The sequence below is a fragment of the Phyllobates terribilis genome, unplaced genomic scaffold, assembly GCF_046119375.1.
Source record: "Phyllobates terribilis strain yellow unplaced genomic scaffold, ASM4611937v1 Scaffold_13__5_contigs__length_258822181, whole genome shotgun sequence".
Taxonomy (NCBI): Eukaryota; Metazoa; Chordata; class Amphibia; order Anura; family Dendrobatidae; genus Phyllobates; species Phyllobates terribilis.
The window spans coordinates 90057958-90076779 of record NW_027362773.1 but is presented as its reverse complement, the minus strand read 5'-3'; the positions used below and the strand labels follow the sequence as shown (position 1 = coordinate 90076779).

At 50.1% G+C, this 18822-nt stretch overlaps 1 long non-coding RNA gene across 1 annotated transcript; it reads left to right on the top strand.

The window, feature by feature from the left end:
* Positions 1 to 197: 197 nt before the first annotated feature.
* Positions 198 to 2161, top strand: LOC141173772 (uncharacterized). The gene is made up of 2 exons (XR_012252665.1): positions 198 to 305; positions 1693 to 2161. It is a non-coding gene; the product is annotated as an uncharacterized lncRNA (long non-coding RNA).
* The last annotated feature ends 16661 nt before the right edge of the window (positions 2162 to 18822 follow it).

Genomic DNA, 18822 nt, shown 5'->3' with positions numbered 1-18822 from the left:
ATATATATAAATATTCAACTATATACAGTACAGACAAAAAGTTTGGACACACCTTCTCATTTAAAGATTTTCTCTATTTTCATGACTATGAAAATTGTACATTCACACTGAAGGCATCAAAACTATGAATTAACACATGTGGAATGATATACTTAACAAAAAAGTGTAAAACAACTGAAAATATGTCTTATATTCTAGGTTCTTCAAAGTAGCCACCTTTTGCTTTGATGACTGCTTTGCACACTCTTGGCATTCTCTTAATGAGCTTCAAGAGGTAGTCACCGGAAATGGTTTTCACTTCACAGGTGTGCCCTGTCAGGTTTAATAAGTGGGATTTCTTGCCTTATAAATGGGGTTGGGACCATCAGTTGTGTTGTGCAGGAGTCTGGTGGATACACAACTGATAATTCTACTGAATAGACTGTTAGAATTTGTATTAAGGCAAGAAAAAAGCAGCTAAGTAAAGAAAAACGAGTGGCCATCATTACTTTAAGTATATTTTAGTATTTGCCCTTAAACTGAATGATTTATGTCAAGCGTTTGGGATATCCTTCCACAAGCTTCTCACAATAGTTGGTTGGAATTTGGGCCCATTCCTCCTGACAAAACTGGTGTAACTGATCCAGGTTTGTAGGTCGCCTTGCTCGCACCTGCCTTTTCAGCTTTCCCCATAAATTTTCAATAGGATTGAGATTAGGACTTTGTGATGGCCACTCCAAAGCATTGACTTTGTTATTCTTAAGCCACTCTCTGGCAGTATGCTTCGGGTCATTGTCCATTTGGAAGACCCATTTCCGCCCAAGCTTTAACTTCCTGGCTCATGTCTTAAGATGTTGCTTCAGTATTGCCACATAATCTTCTTTTCTCATGATACCATCTATTTTGTGAAGTGCACCAGTCCCTCCTGCAGCAAAAAAAATCTACAACATGATGCTGCCACCCCCGTTTTACAGTTGGGATGGTGTTCTTATGCTTCCAATCTTCTCCCTTTTTCCTCCAAACGTAACGATGGTCATTAAGCCCAAAAAGTTCTATTTTAGTTTCATCAGACCACAGGACATGTCTCCAAAAATTAAAGGAGTTGTCCAGTAATTTTTACTATGGCCCAAATGTATTTACCCTGTTAAGATAAGGGTTTTTGTAAGTACCTTTTGTTGTCCTTGTGGCCTGTGAGCGGCGCTATCGCTGGCCGCTCACAAGCATCGCGTAACCCCCAACTGCAGCCAGCTCTTCCTTTGGCTGATGTCACGTCAAGTGAGGCGAGACATCAGTGACACGGTCCCCGCAGTGGATGCCGGGCTGTGGGCAGGGTTACCCCGTGGGTCACGCCCAGCATCCACTGCGCGCTTTCCCAATGAGAAGAGGGAAAGTGCGCGGTGGATGCTGGGTGTGACGCGCGGGGTAACCCCGCCCACAGCCCATCACTCACTGTGGAACGCAGCACTGAGTCACACCCGGCTGCAGCCAGAATTTGACGTGACATCAGGGGATGTCAGAGCCGGCTGCAGCCGGGCGTCACGTTAGCGGCCAGAAGGACAACGAAAGGTATTTACAAAAACCCTTATCTGAACAGGGTAAATACATTGGGGGACATTTGGGCCATAGTAAAAAGTACTGGACATCTTCTTTAAGGTCTTTGTTACTGTGCAGATTTGCAAACATTAATCTGGCTCTTTTATGTTTCTTTTGCAGTAATGGCTTCTTCCTGGCTGAGTGGCCTTTCAGCCCATGTTGATACAGTATCCATTTCACTGTGGATATTGACACAATCTTACCAGCTTCCGCCATCATCTTCACAAGGTCTTTTGCTTTGGTCCTTGTGTTGATATGCACATGTCGGACCAAAGCACGTTCATCTCTGGGACACAGAACCCGTCTCCTTCCTGAGCCATATGATGACTGGACATTCCCATCTTGTTTTTACTTGTGTATAATTATTTGTACAGATGAACGAAGCACCTTCAGGTATCTTGAAATTGTACCCAAGGATGAGCCAGACTTGTGCAAGTCCACAATTCTCTTCCTGATATCTTGGCTTATTTCTTTAGACTTTCCCATGATGCTACACAAAGAAGCAGTGTGTTTCAGGTGTGCATTAAAATACATCCACAGGTGTGTCTCTAATTAACTTTGCAGTAAGTAATAAAAATGCCATAAAACATTCTCGCTTCCTAATTTTTCTGCCATTTGACAAATATTAAAAATGATGGTAATCCTAATTGACTTAAAACTGGAAAGGTTTATTTTGATTTCATGTCAGATATTGAGAAAAACATGCATATGTCTTTTTATATAGTGTATGTAAACTTCTGGTTTCAACTGTACATGGAACTTTATTCACACAGATACAGTTGAAACCAGAAGTTGGGTTCCTCTTTATGTATAATTTGATCTCGTTTCCTTATTGTCTTAATTAATTCACCTAGACGGGCATTTTATAGGTAGCTTTTAGGAGGGTAGCTACCTTCTGTCCTACAATCATCATGATTTTATTATGTCTTGTTAATATCTTAAGCCTAATATATCAGGCCTTCTTGCCCTTTTTGGGGGCATGATTAATTTTTACATATTACTGACTTAGACATTTAAACATTAGTTTATCTTAGATCTCTTGCTATGAATTTTTATAGATTTTTAATCATGATGTCCATTAGATACATATATACCCGCAATTATGTGCTCACTTGCCCTATATTGATTATTTTATATTGATACGCTGTTCTCCAGCACATGTCACTTTATGTTAGTATCCCTGTGCACTTGTCACTTTATCTTAGTATCCCTGTGCACTTGTCACTTTATCTTAGTATCCCTGTGCACTTGTCACTTTATTAAAATGCCTATTGATTTTCACATATGTGTTATTTGCTATATTTTCAGCACTAGTCACTTTTTTGCACCTATGGTAATGCCACTTCATGGAGATAACTTTAAAGGGCATTTTCATAATTTCATTCTTATCCTATCCTACTCTTTCCTGGCACTGGCACTGGTGCCGGTCCATTCATATAACTTTAATTAGCATCTTCACTTTCACCACACTCATCAGTGTATTCACTTTCCACCAGTGAGAGGCTAGGCAGCTTTATTTATTCTTTATTTTTCATATTTACACAGTGATTTATTAGACATCATCACGTTTCTCATTAGATATAATCCCCTCAGTGTATCATTGTGCATCATTTTCTCTTCAACACGACCCCCCTTAAATTATTCTAATATATTCATAACATCATTTCATAATCTATAATTCATCATATACCTACATTGTTTCCTATTGAGTTCCCCTTTTTGTATTATTGCATCATTTCATCTACACGACCCTTAGTAATCCATTGATTTCAATCCGCATCCATCTCCGTCACAGAGACTGTGCGTATACGCCGTCTCGATGCCTCCAGGACTTCTGATGACGCTCATCACATGACCCGCTTGCGTTCCACGCTTGCGGTCATTGGGCGCCGGAAGGAAGATTCCCATTCGGAGAAGCAGGTACCACAGCGTCAAGCATCCATTAAGTCTCACATGGTCGGGCACTCTGGGACTACCATTGACCACCTTTGTATTTAAATATTTGAGTCACCCCTCACCCTGACACACCCCCAAAAAAAGCTGGCAGCAAAACACGCATCGGGGTGAGGGGAAGCAGCTGGAGACTACTTCCACCGTCCAGGATTACTACGCTCAGCCTTACATACAAGTATTACCTCTAGATTACCCTTTGATTATACCTATAGGCATTTGTCATTCATATCCCTAGGCACCCATGCCAATGTTGCATCTATGCCTCACTTGTTCACTACACGGACACTGATCCTAATCACTTAGCATTATCCCTGTCAGGTCTATACTGTTTGCATTTGATATTTGTACTCTTTCTGGTTTGGGATTTTTTGCTATCTAAGGCCCCTTTCACATGTCCATGTTTCTAGTACATGTGGTGACAGTTTCCACACATTCTGGAGACACTGACACATGTAGACCCATTCAAATCTATGGGTCTGCGCACATGTCATTGTGTTTTCATGGACTGTGTGCTCCACACGCTGACATGTCCATTTTTTGGCGGATGCACAGTCTGCAATATGTCCCACATGGATGACATCTGTGTGTTATCAGTGTGACACGTATCGGCGCCTGGGAATCAACACTACAGTTTGTGCTGTTCCCAAGCGCCGGGTGCTCAACACTGCCCTCATCATGGTTCCTGCCGACACTGCGATCAGCACCAGCAGGGACAATGATGAGGGTATTAGTGTCTGCTCCCCCAGTGTCCACCAGTGTAAAAAAAAGATTAAAATAATAAAATTCATATAGTCACCTGTCCAGAGATGTCCCCCGCTGTAATCGTCTGACCGCTGACGCTGAGGAGCCGAGGAGAATGAGCCGCTCCAACGGGCCCCGGAGCTGCGCTCAGGATCGGTGTCCGGAGCCGCTCGCTGGAGTGAGTCATTCTACCAGGCTCCTCTGCTGAATGTCCCTCACTACCAGCGCCCCTATGACAACTCCTCCTGCCAGGGAAGAAAGAAATGGTAAACGGCATGGCTAAAATTTGCTGCAGCATCCGTCCCTCTTTCTATTCTTCAAAAGTTGGGAGGTATACACACGGCTCCGCACGCTTCGTACACGCGTAGCTCCGCTCCGCACAACTCGTATACACGCGGCTCCGCACACCTAGTACACGCGCGGCTACACTCCGCACGTTTCGTACACGCACGGCTCCGCTCCGTACAAGCACGGCTCCGCACGTCTTGTTCACGTGCAGCTCCGCTCCGTACACCTCGTACACACACGGCTCACCTCCGCATGCCTCGTTCACACACGGCTCCGCTCCGCACACCATGTACACACGTGGCTCCGCTCAGTACATTTTGTACACACGCGGCTCCGCTCCATACAGCCCGTACCCACACGGCTCTGCTCCGTACATCTTGTAAACGCGCAACTCCGCTCCGTACAGCTCATACACGTACGGCTCCACATCGCACACGCGCGGCTCCGCTCCGTACACCTCGTACATACACGGATCTGTTACGTACACCTCATACACACGCGGCTCCGCTCCGTTCACCTCGTACACACACGGCTCCGCTCCGTACGCCTCGTACACGCGCGGCTCCGCTCCGTACGCCTCGTACACGCATTGCTCCGCTCCGTACACATCGTACACACACGGCTCGGCACGCCTCGTACACACACAGCTCCGCTCGGCAAGCCTCGTACACACACAGCTCTGCTCCGCACACCACGTATACACGGGGCTCCGCTCCGTACATTTCGTAGACACACGGCTCCGCTCCATACAGCCCGTATCCGCACGGTTCTGCTCCGTACACCTTGTACACGCGCAGCTCCACTCAGCTCGTACACACACGGCTCCGCTCTGTACACTTCGTACACGCGCGGCTCCACTTCGCACGCGCACGGCTCTGCTCCGTACACGCGCGGCCCTGCTCTGTACACTTCGTACACGCACGGCCCCACTCCATACGCCTCGTACACGCGCGGCTCCGCTCCGTACGCCTCGTACACGTGCGGCTCCGCCCCGTACACCTCGTATACACGCGTGGCTCCTCTCCGTATACCTCGTACACACGCGGCTCCACTCCGTACACAACGTATACACGCGCGGCTCTGCTCTGAACGCCTCGTACACGCGCGGCTCCGCTCCGTACCCCTCGTACACACGCGGCTCCGCTCCGTACACACACGGCTCTGCTCCGTACACCTCGTACACACGCGGCTCCGCACACCTCGTATACACGCGTGGCTCCTCTCCGTATACCTCGTACACACGCGGCTCCACTCCGTACACAACGTATACACGCGCGGCTCTGCTCCGTACGCCTCGTACACGCGCGGCTCCGCTCCGTACACACACGGCTCTGCTCCGTACACCTCGTACACACGCGGCTCCGCTCCGTACACCTCGTACACATGCGGCCCCGCTCCGTACGCCTCGTACACGCGCGGCTCCGCTCCGTACGCCTCGTACACGCTCCGTACGCCTCATACACGCGCGGCTCCGCTCCGTACGCCTCGTACACGCGCGGCCCCGCTCCGTACGCCTCGTACACGCGCGGCTCCGCTCCGTACGCCTCGTACACGCGCGGCTCCGCACCGTACGCCTCTTACACGCGCGGCTCCGCTCCGTACGCCTCGTACACGCGCGGCTCCGCTCCGTACGCCTCGTACACGCGCGGCTCCGCACCGTACACGCTCCGTACGCCTCGTACACGCGCGGCTCCGCTCCATACGCCTCGTCACGCACGGCTCCGCTCCGTACGCCTCGTACACGCGCGGCTCCGCTCCGTACGCCTCGTACACGCGCGGCTCCGCTCCGTACGCCTCGTACACGCGCGGCTCCGCTCCGTACACACACGGCTCTGCTCCGTACACCTCGTACACACGCGGCTCCGCTCCATACACCTCATACACACGCGGCTCAGCTCCGTACACCTCGTACACACGCGGCTCAGCTCCGTACACCTCGTACACGCGCGGATCCGCACCGTACACCTCATACACGCGCGGCTCCGCTCCGTACACCTCGTACATGCGCGGCTCCGCTCCGTACACCTTGTACACGCGCGGCTCCGCTCCGTACACCTCGTACACGCGCGGCTCCGCTCCGTACACCTCGTACACGCGCGGCTCCGCACCGTACGCCTCGTACACGCTCCGTACGCCTCATACACGCGCGGCTCCGCTCCGTACGCCTCGTACACGCGCGGCTCCGCTCCGTACGCCTCATACACACGCGTCTCCGCTCCGTACACCTCGTACACGCGCGGCTCCGCTCCGTACGCCTCGTACACGCGCGGCTCAGCTCCGTACGCCTCGTACACGCGCGGCTCCGCTCCGTACACACACGGCTCTGCTCCGTACACCTCGTACACACGCGGCTCCGCTCCGTACACCTCATACACACGCGGCTCCGCTCCGTACACTTCGTACACACGCGTCTCCGCTCCGTACACCTCGTACACGCGCGGATCCGCACCATACACCTCGTACACGCGCGGCTCCGCTCCGTACACCTCGTACACGCGCGGCTCCGCTCCGTATACCTCGTACACGCGCGACTCAACTCCGTACACCTCGTACATGCGCGGCTCCGCTCCGTACACCTCGTACACGCGCGACTCTGCTCCGTACACCTCATACACACGCGGCTCCGCTCCGTACGCCTCGTACACACACGGCTCCGCTCCGTACACCTCGTACACACCCGGCTCTGCTCCGTACACCTCGTACACAAGCGGCTCTGCTACATCCACACTGTAAACCCCTCCTGACCCCACACATAAACTTCAGCTCATCCAGCACCATGACAACCAGCACAGCAGAGTCCTGCATCCACTGAGGCCCCTGATCATGTGACCCCTGACTCCTCCCCTCCTGTGACCTCATCACAGCTCCTGTGCGCACAGAGCAGCCATATATGTGGTGGCGGCTCTGCAGGTGGAGGTATGTGGAGACCCCATTACTGGGCGCAGGGGGAATTAACCCCTTCAGCACGGAGACTCTTTTGGGGTCTCTGTGTGGTGTGAACAGTGAGGTGACAGTTGTGGGCAGAATGCGGCTTCGCTGGTTCCCGTCCACATTAGATCCCATCAGATGGCTGCAGGATGAGAGGACAGTGGAGAAGCCGTCATCCGCAGCCTATAAACGATGGAGACGTAGGGCAGGGTTCTCTATAAATATCCTGCGTCAATGCCGCCCCGCGCCCCTCACATCGTAGCCAGGGGTCTGAGAAGCTTATTGACCTCTGAGTAGTGTTGAGTGATACCTTCCGATATCCGGAAATATCGGATCGGATTGGATCGGACCGATACTTTTGGGGTATCGGATATCGCCGATTCCGATACCGGAAACCAATGCAAGTCAATGGGAGAGAAATATCGGAATGAAAATAAACCCTTTCTTTCCTTGTAGGTTAATTCTACATGAAGAAAAACAACTAAGAATAACGTAGAATTTATTGGGGGAGGTGGGGGAGACAATAAAGGCATAGAGGTTTAGCCCAATCAAATGGAATAGCAGGAATTAATATTTTTTTTAAGACGTTCTGAGTTACGGAAATATTGACTATGTTACGTTTTTTTATATTTTGTCATATATTTATGTTTCACTACTTCCATGCTCTTCACCTTCTTTTTTACTTCTCCCACACTTTCTCCTTCATCATCCTCAGCATCAGCTCATTCATCAACTTCTTCTTCACCTTCTTCATCTTCTTCTTCTTCACCTTCTTTGTATTATTCTTTCTTTTTACATTCTTCATATTATTCTTATTCAACTATTATTCTTCTTCATATTCTACTTCTTCATCTTCTTCATATTCTTCTTCTTCATCATATTCTTATTTGTGACAGGCATTCCTGTAGTTGTTATCTATAATAGTTTGAAGATTACACCTTTCGTTCTGCCCGTCACAAAAGATTTACAACAGGATTTGTCCGCGTTCAGTTTAGCCTGCAGCAGCAGGTCTTTTCCTGGGGCACCACGAGGAGGAACGGACTCACCCCCATACACTGCTTAGTCATCTTCTGCTTATAATTTAGATAATATCTTTTGCTGTGATCTTTAGTCTTATGCTTAATGTTCTTCCGTTTTTTGTTCTGCAGCTTCTTGTACTTCTGCTTCTTGGTTTTCTGTCTCTTGTTCTTCTGTATCTTGGTGGTTGTCTTCTTGTTCTTTGTCCTCTTGGTCAACTTCTTCAGGGTCATCTTCTTGGTCTTCTTCGGGGTGGTCTTCAGGGTCGTCGTCTTCGGGGTCCTCGTCTTCGGGGTCCTCGTCTTCTTCGGGGTGGTCTTCAGGGTCCTCGTCTTCAGGGTCTTCGTCTTCAGGGTCCTCGTCTTCAGGGTCCTGGTCTTCTTCGGGGTGGTCTTCAGGGTCGTCGTCTTCGGGGTCCTCGTTTTCTTCGGGGTGGTCTTCAGGGTCCTCGTCTTCGGGGACTTGGACTTCTTTGGGGTGGTCTTCAGGGTCCTCGTCTTCGGGGTCCTCGTCTTCTTCGGGGTGGTCTTCAGGGTCATCGTCTTCGGGGTCCTCGTCTTCAGGGTCCTCGTCTTCAGGGTCCTCGTCTTCCGGGTCCTCGTCTTCTTCGGGGTGGTCTTCAGGGTCCTCGTCTTCAGGGTCCTCTTCAGGGAGATCCAGAGTGATTACCAAGAACCATTTCAAAAAGCTTGAACTTGGAAATGTAGCAGAAGGTACAAGAAGGCTGAGGAACTGCCGAGAACCAGCTGATGGTACTGGAACCCGGATGGGTAGCAGAAGGTACAAGAGCCAATGGAACTACCGAGAACCAGCTGACGGTACTGGAACTGGGTTACTAAGCAGGAGGTACCTGTGCCAGAAAGCACTACCAAGGACCAGCAGACGTTGGTGGAACTTGGATACCGAGAAGGAGGTACCTAAGCCAAAAGCACTGCCGAGAACCAGCTGACGGTACTGGAACTCGGATGGGTAGCAGAAGGTACCCATGAAAAAAAAAAGTTGCAAGGCCGCGAGCCGGCCTGAGTTACCGAAACCCACAGTCCTACAGGGGGTGCTTGTCCTATTGGCACTATGGAACCAGCCTTCATTGCCAGATCCCGCAGCCCACATAGGAGTCACCTAAACTGCAGGCACCATAGAGTCGGCTAACCCGACCGCAACACGACAGGACAATGCATTGGAGGCAAAGTGACGTTGACACTACCCGGAAACTGCTGGCGTGCTGGAACCAGGCTGGGCAGGAGGGAGTACCCGTGCCAAAGACACTGCCGAGAACCAGCTGACGGTACTGGAACTCGGATGGGTAGCAGAAGGTACAAGAGCCAATGGAACTACCGAGGACCAGCTAACAGTACTGGAACTCGATTACTAAGCAGGAGGTAACAGTGCCAGAAAGCACTACCAAGGACCAGCAGACGTTGGTGGAACTTGGATACCGAGAAGGAGGCACCTAAGCCAAACGCACTGCCGAGAACCAGCTAACGGTACTGGAACTTGGATGGGTAGCAGAAGGTACCCATGAAAAAAAAAAGTTGCAAGGCCGCGAGTCGGCCTGAGTTACCGAAACCCACAGTCCTACAGGGGGTGATTGTCCTATTGGCACTATGGAACCTACCTTCATTGCCAGATCCCACAGCCCACATAGGAGTCACCTAAACTGCAGGCACCATAGAGTCGGCTAACCCGACCGCAACACGACAGGACAATGCATTGGAGGCAAAGTGACGTTGACACTACCCGGAAACAGCTGGCGTGCTGGAACCAGGCTGGGCAGGAGGGAGTACCCGTGCCAAAGACACTGCCGAGAACCAGCTGACGGTACTGGAACTCGGATGGGTAGCAGAAGGTACAAGAGCCAATGGAACTACCGAGGACCAGCTAACGGTACTGGAACTCGATTACTAAGCAGGAGGTAACAGTGCCAGAAAGCACTACCAAGGACCAGCAGACGTTGGTGGAACTTGGATACCGAGAAGGAGGCACCTAAGCCAAAGGCACTGCCGAGAACCAGCTAACGGTACTGGAACTCGGATGGGTAGCAGAAGGTACCCATGAAAAAAAAAGTTGCAAGGCCGCGAGTCGGCCTGAGTTACCGAAACCCACAGTCCTACAGGGGGTGCTTGTCCTATTGGCACTATGGAACCTACCTTCATTGCCAGATCCCGCAGCCCACATAGGAGTCACCTAAACTGCAGGCACCATAGAGTCGGCTAACCCGACCGCAACACGACAGGACAACGCATTTGGAGGCAAAGTGATGTTGACACTACCCGGAAACAGCTGGCGTGCTGGAACCAGGCTGGGCAGGAGGGAGTACCCGTGCCAAATACACTGCTGGGAAACAGCTGGCGGTGCTAGAACCCAGGGTAAATACTAAAAACAGAGTGGAGCCAGAGGCCTAATTGGAGCAAGTTTAAAATCAGTAGTAGTGTGAATGTGGACAGAGCAGGAGAAATTGCCGTACGCACAGCAGGGGAATAGCTGACGTTACTGAACCCCAATAACACGGCACCAAGTGGTGACTGTGCAGACAGCACTTCTGAGCGCCAACTGGCGGTGTTGGAGCTCAGGGATAATACTGAAAACAGAGGAGCCAAAGGTGTAATTGGAGCAAGTTTTAAATCTGTAGTAGTGTGAATGTGGACAGAGCAGGAGAAATTGCCGTACGCACAGCAGGGGAACAGCTGACGTTACTGAACCCCAATAACACGGCAGCAAGTGTTGACTGTGCAGACAGCACTTCTGAGCGCCAACTGGCAGTGTTGGAGCTCAGGGATAATACTGAAAACAGAGGAGCCAGAGGTGTAATTGGAGCAAGTTTTAAATCTGTAGTAGTGTGAATGTGGACAGAGCAGATGAAATTGCCGTACGCACAGCAGGGGAACAGCTGACGTTACTGAACCCCAATAACACGGCAGCAAGTGTTGACTGTGCAGACAGCACTTCTGAGTGCCAACTGGCGGTGTTGGAACTCAGGGATAATACTGAAAACACAGGAGCCAGAGGTATAATTGGAGCAACTTTAAAATCTGTAGTAGTGTGAATGTGGACAGAGCAGGAGAAATTGCCGTACGCACAGCAGGGGAAGAGCTGACGTTACTGAACCCCAATAACACGGCCGCAAGTGTTGACTGTGCAGACAGCACTTCTGAGCGCCAACTGGCGGTGTTGGAGCTCAGGGATAATACTGAAAACAGAGGAGCCAGAGGTGTAATTGGAGCAACTTTAAAATCTGTAGTAGTGTGAATGTGGACAGAGCAGGAGAAATTGCCGTACGCACAGCAGGGGAACAGCTGACATTACTGAACCCCAATAACACGGCAGCAAGTGTTGACTGTGCAGACATCACTTCTGAGCGCCAACTGGCGGTGTTGGAGCTCAGGGATAATACTGAAAACAGAGGAGCCAGAGGTGTAATTGGAGCAAGTTTTAAATCTGTAGTAGTGTGAATGTGGACAGAGCAGGAGAAATTTCCGTATGCACAGCAGGGGAACTGCTGACGTTACTGAACCCCAATAACACGGCAGCAAGTGTTGACTGTGCAGACAGCACTTCTGAGCGCCAACTGGCGGTGTTGGAGCTCAGGGATAATACTAAAAACAGAGGAGCCAGTGGTGTAATTGGAGCAAGTTTTAAATCTGTAGTACAGTGGATGTGGACAGAGCAGGAGAATTTGCCGGACACACAGCTGGGGATCAGCTGACGTTACTGAACCCCAATAACACTGGAGCAAGCGTTGACTGTGCAGACAGCTCTTCTGAGCAGCAACTAGTGGTATTGGAGCCCAGGGTAAATACTAAAAACAGAGGAGCCAGAGGTATAATTGGAGCAAGTTTTAAATCTGTAGTACAGTGGATGTGGACAGAGCAGGAGAATTTGCCGGACACACAGCTGGGGATCAGCTGACGTTACTGAACCCCAATAACACGGCAGCAAGCATTGACTGTGCAGACGGCACTTCTGAGCAGCAACTGGCGGTGTTGGAGCTCAGGGATTACAGTTCAGGTGGTAGAAACATGAACACAACAGGAGACCTGGATACTGTTGCCACCAATTATTTATTCTGGAAGAGGACTGGCAAATTCATGCGAGATCCAGGCCTTGTTCATTTTGAGAAAAGTAAGCCGGTCAACGTTATCGGAGGATAGTCGCATGCGACGGTCTGTTAGTACACCACCTGCGGCACTAAAGACACGTTCCGATAATACACTAGCAGCAGGGCAAGCTAACACCTCCAATGCATACTGGCTAAGCTCTGGCCATGTATCCAGCTTACAGACCCAAAACTTGAAGGGGGAAGAGCCGTCTGGGAGTACACTGAGAGGGCAAGACATGTAGTCTGTCACCATGTGACGGAAACGTTGCCTCCTGCTGACTGGAGCCGTCTGTGATGGTGTAGACATTTGTGGCGGCGGGGACACAAAACTTTGCCACATTTGGGCCATACTGGTCTTGCCTTGTGCTGAGGCGCTGCTTCTGCTCCCTCTTTGTGCAGAGCTTCTTCCACTGCCTCGACGCACTGAGCTGCTTTGTAAAGCACTAGCAGCACTGCTCTCGGTTGGAATGGAGAACATGATGGAATGCACCAGTGCGTCTCGGTACTCCCGCATTTTACGCTCCCGGTTCAACTGTGTTATGAGGCTTTGTAAGTTGTCCCGGTAACGAGGATCTAGGAGGGTGGACACCCAATAATCAGCCGTGTTGAGAATGTGGGCGATGCGGCGGTCGTTTCTCAGGCACTGCAGCATGAAATCAACCATGTGCTGCAGACTGCCAACTGGCCAAGAAACGCTGTCCCCTGCTTGAGGCGTGATCTCTGCCTGCTCTGCATCACCCCACCCACGCTCTAGATACTGACTACTAGAGCATTGTGTACCTCCCTCCTCTGGACAGATGTCTTCCTCCTCCAATGACTCCTCCTCATCCTCCTCACAAAGTGTCCCCTGCCTAGGTCTTTGTGAGGAACCACGTTGCGCAGACTGTAGAGAAGCAGATGGCATTTGTAACTCCTCATCCTCCACCTCTTTCAAAACCTCGTCCCTTAGTGCTTGCAGTGTTTTTTCAAGCAGGCAGATAAGGGGGATAGTCATGCTGACTAGTGCATCATCTGCACTCGCCATCCGCGTGGAATAATCAAACGCACGTAAAACGTGGCAAATGTCCTTCATAGAGGCCCACTCAGTGGTGGTGAAGTGTGAACGGCGCGCACTGCGACTTGTTTGCGCCTGCTGCAGCTGGTACTCCCATTACTGCTGCCTGCTGCTCACACAACCTCTCCAACATATGTAACGTTGAATTCCACCTGGTGGGTAGGTCACATATGATGCGATGTTCCGGAAGACGTAATCGGCGCTGCAGAGCTGCAATGCGCGATCTTGCGTTGCTGGAACGCCGCAAGTGAGCGCACTCTATGCGGACCTTGTGAAGCAGTGCATCAAGATCCGGATAGTCCCTCAAAAAACTCTGCACGACCAAGTTGAGCACATGTGCCAGACATGGGATGTGAGGGAGGTTGCCTAGGCCCAGAGCTGCCACCAGATTTCGGCCATTGTCACACACTACCATGCCTGGCTGGAGATTCGCTGGCACAAACCACACGTTGCTCTGCTGCTTGATGGCATTCCAGAGCTCCTGCGCTGTGTGGCTTCGATTCCCCAAAGAAATTAATTTTAATACGGCCTGTTGACGTTTGGCCATGGCTGTGCTCATATCGGTCATCCTAACAGGTAACCAACCGTTCACGGGTCGATGTGGAGGTAGACCGTGACGGCTCCTGCAGCGCTGATTCAGAGGAACTGGAGTATGAGGAGGAGTCAATGCGTACAGACTGGATTCCTGCAATCCTTGGAGTTGGCAGAACACGTACAGCGCCTCTCTCAAGATCTGTACCCGGCTCCACAACATTTACCCAATGGGCAGTGAGGGAAAGGTATCGTCCCTGTCCATGCTTACTGGTCCACGCATGGGTGGTCCTTGCTACTGACGGCTTTTTGTAGCGCATGTTTAATTTTTCCCTCCATATGCTGTTGCAGGGCAGGGACAGCTTGCCTGCTGAAATAAAAGCGGCTGGGCACGTTGTATTGTGGGACTGCCAATGCCATAAAGTTACGGAAGGTGTCAGTCTCCACCAGCCTGAATGATAGCATTTCAAGGGCCAGTAGTTTAGCAATGCCAGCATTCAGAGCCTGTGCTCGGGGGTGGTTTGCCGAGTATGGGCGCCTTTTCTCCCATGCCTGTGCTAACGAAGACTGGCCTGGGAGTGTGAGGATGACAGGGAAAGTGGTGCTGTGAGTGGAATTACACTGTGTCTCTGTACAACAGTGCCAGAGGTTCTTCCATTGCGATCCTGTGAGGAAGCCGAACCAGCTGTTTGTGAGCTGGAGGAAGAGGCTACAACACGAGCTGAAGAGGTGGTAGGTGGCGCTGTAGGTTGGCCTAGGTCTTCAGTGTGTTTTTGTAACTCCACCACATGCTTGGTCCGCACATGTTTCCACATATTTGTGGTATTGAGGTTGCTGACACTTTTCCCTCTTTTCACCTTCTGATTACACAGCTTGCATTTGACAAAGCAAATGTCATCTGCAACTGTGTCAAAAAAGGACCAGGCACTGCAAGTCTTGGGAGCGCCCGCTTTGGATTTTGGAAGAGCCATGCTCCTAATGGGTGCCGAAGTGGAGGCTACAGGCAACCAAGTCTGCCCCCTCCCTCTCCCTCCTTTTTGGGCCGTTCGGGGAATCTCTTCCTCAGAGCTGCTCCCACCACCTTCCTGTCCCTCACGCCATGATGGGTCAAGGACCTCATCATCTACACCACCCTCTTCAAACAACTGCTTCTCCTGGGTAGTCTCGACAGCACAGTACGCACCAGAAAGTGGCACCTGAGTCTCATCATCAGATGCGTACTGAGGTGTGCTGCTGACCATAGGCACTGGCCCACCCGCCTCTTCAGATTCAGAGAGACAAAACGGTTGCACATCACTGCATACTACCTCTTCTTCAAATTCTAGAATTCTGCTTAGCTGGCCCCCTCTTTCCAAGCCAAGAGATTCAGAGAAAAGAAGTAGAGATGGCTCCTGTCCAGGGCTCTCTGACTGCCTGGGCAGTTTGGCAGGTGGTGAAGAGACAGATGGGTGCTCTTCAGTGCTCAGGACCTGAGAGGATCTGGAACTAATTGAAGTCGATGCATTAGCTGCCATCCATCCGACAACGGCTTCAATTTGGTCTTCCCGCAGCAGTGGGGTACGGCTAGCTCCTACAAAGCTGCGCATAAAGGACTGTTCCCTGGTAAAACTGGGGGATGCTGAGTCACTGGTGCCCGCAGCAGGCACAGAATCCCCACGTCCTCTCCCTGCAGGCACAGAATCCTCATGTCCTCTCCCTGCAGTAACTCCACGCCCACGACCACATGCCTTACTCCCTGCCTTCTTCATCTTGGTAGACTGATAAAGATAGGCAGAAAAGTACTAAGGGCTTAGTGTGCTTATTCCTGAACAGCTGCTTACAGGTATAAGAAACACTAATTTTATAAAGTGTGGACTAGACTTTAATATGAGCTAATGTGGCCTACACAACTGTAAAGTGGAGTGTTTGGTGAACTTTATTTAGGTTTTTTTTTTGTCACAAAAAGACACTGGATGTGCCCAAAGATGTAATACCGACAGTATCACAAACTTTTTGTAGCTATTACAATGCAGGAAGGTAACCTACAATGCAATAGATGACGCTACAAAAAATAGGCTAAAGCTAATCTGGCTGGGGCTGCAGGGCCCAATGCTGCAGAAAGGCTCCTCTAACTACTCCTATATAGTGTGTTTGGAACCAATGTAGCTGAATACGGATGGAACCACCACACTAATAGGAGATATCAGGAAAAATTATCAATTAGCAAAAAAGGATAATGTATGAGGCAGTGACGCACGCTGAGTGCACTACAACCAGACGTGGCTGAAGCACACACTACAGCGTGAGCTGCACTCACACACACAGACCTTGCAGACAACGGTGAACAGTGCAGATGCAGAGCACTGTGCACTAGCGCTGCAAGACAAAAAAAAATTCTTCTTGTTAAGTAAAGAAAGTTTATTTTTGGACTTTGGCATCCCCTATTCATCTCCATACCATCTGGTCCGGGCCTGCCAAGTACAACGACAGCATGCGATCTGCAGAGTCAGGAGATATGACACTGCCAAATACATATATACACTGCTCAAAAAAATAAAGCGAACACTCAAATAACACATCCTAGATCTGAATGAATGAAATATTCTCATTGAATGCTTTGTTCTGTACAAAGTTGAATGTGCTGACAACACAATCACACAAAAATCATCAATTTAAATCAAATTTATTAACCAATGGAGGCCTGGATTTGGAGTCACCCCCAAAATTAAAGTGGAAAAACACACTACAGGCTGATCCAACTTTGATGTAATGTCCTTAAAACAAGTCAAAATGAGGCTCAGTATTGTGTGTGGCCTCCACGTGCCTGTATGACCTCCCTACAACGCCTGGGCATGCTCCTGATGAGGTTGCGGATGGTCTCCTGTGGGATCTCCTCCCAGACCTGGACTAAAGCATCCGCCAACTCCTGCAACGTGACGTTGGTGGATGGAGCGAGACATGATGTCCCAGATGTGCTCATTCGCATTCAGGTCTGGGGAATGGGTGGGCCAGTCCATAGCTTCAATGCCTTCATCTTGCAGGAACTGCTGACACACTCCAGCCACATGAGGTCTGGCATTGTCCTGTATTAGGAGGAACCCAGGGCCAACAGCACCAGCATATGGTCTCACAAGGGGTCTGAGCATCTCATCTCGGTACCTAATGGCAGTCAGGCTACCTCTGGCGAGCACATGGAGGGCTGTGCGGCCCTCCAAAGAAATGCCGCCCCACATCATTACTGACCCACTGCCAAATCGGTCATGCTGAAGGATGTTGCAGGTAGCAGATCGCTCTCCACGGCGTCTCCAGACTCTGTCACGTCTGTCACATGTGCACAGTGTGAACCTGCTTTCATCTGTGAAGAGCACAGGGTGCCAGTGGCTACTTTGCCAATCCTGGTGTTCTGTGGTAAATGCCAAGCGTCCTGCATGGTGTTGGGCTGTGAGCACAACCCCCCTCTGTGGATGTCAGGCCCTCATTCCACCCTCATAGAGTCGGTTTGTAACCGTTTGTGCAGACATATGCACATTTGTGGCCTGCTGGAGATAATTTTGCAGGGCTCTGGCAGTGCTCCTACTGTTCCTCTTTGCACAAAGGTGGAGGTAGCGGTCCTGCTGCTGGGTTGTTGCCCTCCTACGGCCCCCTCCACGTCTCCTGGTGTACTGGCCTGTCTCCTGGTAGCGCCTCCAGCCTCTGGACACTATGCTGACAGACACAGCAAACCTTCTTGCCACAGCTCGCATTGATGTGCCATCCTGGATGAGCTGCACTACCTGAGCAACATCTGTGGGTTGTAGAGTCCGTCTCATGCTACCACGAGTGTGAAAGCACAGCGAACATTCAAATGTGACCAAAACATCAGCCAGAAAGCATTGGTACTGAGATGTGGTCTGTGCTCCTCACCTGCAGAACCACTCCTTTATTGAGGGTGTCTTGATAATTGCCAATAATTTCCATCTATTGTCTATTCCATTTGCACAACAGCATGTGAAATTGATTGTCAATCAGTGTTGCTTCCTAAGTGGACAGTTTGATTTCACAGAAGTTTGATTCACGTGGAGTTATATTCTGTTGTTTAAGTGTTCCCTTTATTTTTTTGAGCAGTGTATATTTTCCTTTTGAGGTTGGTGGGCCCAATAACAGCTATTGTGGGACCTGTGATTTCTATCTACACCACTGTGTGCAAAATGTGTATAGGATAATAGTGTATTATAAAGTTGTTATGGACATGACTTAACTAACATTGTGCAGTGAGTAATAACATCTGGACTAGGCCTGTCAAGTACATCTGCAGCATGCGGTCTGCAGAGTCCGGAGATATGACTGCAAAATGCCAAAACTGTGATTTTTTTTTTTTTTTTAAATTAAACCTTTTTTTTAACACTTTTTTAAACAACTTTCATTAGTGCGATCGTACAACATACAAGCCTCTGATTGCTCAGGTGATGCACTGTACTACTGTAGTGCCGTGTATCATCACTGCCTGTCAGTGTAATACTAACGGCCCCATACACATGAGATAAGTGATGGCTAAGCGGTCATTTGGCAGACGTCTATCTCTTCCGACTCCACCATACACACACATATTCCAGCTTTCCTGTGGTCTGTATGAGCGAGTCGCCTCCAGACTCCTGTAGCGGATGATTATCTACAGGAAAAACAA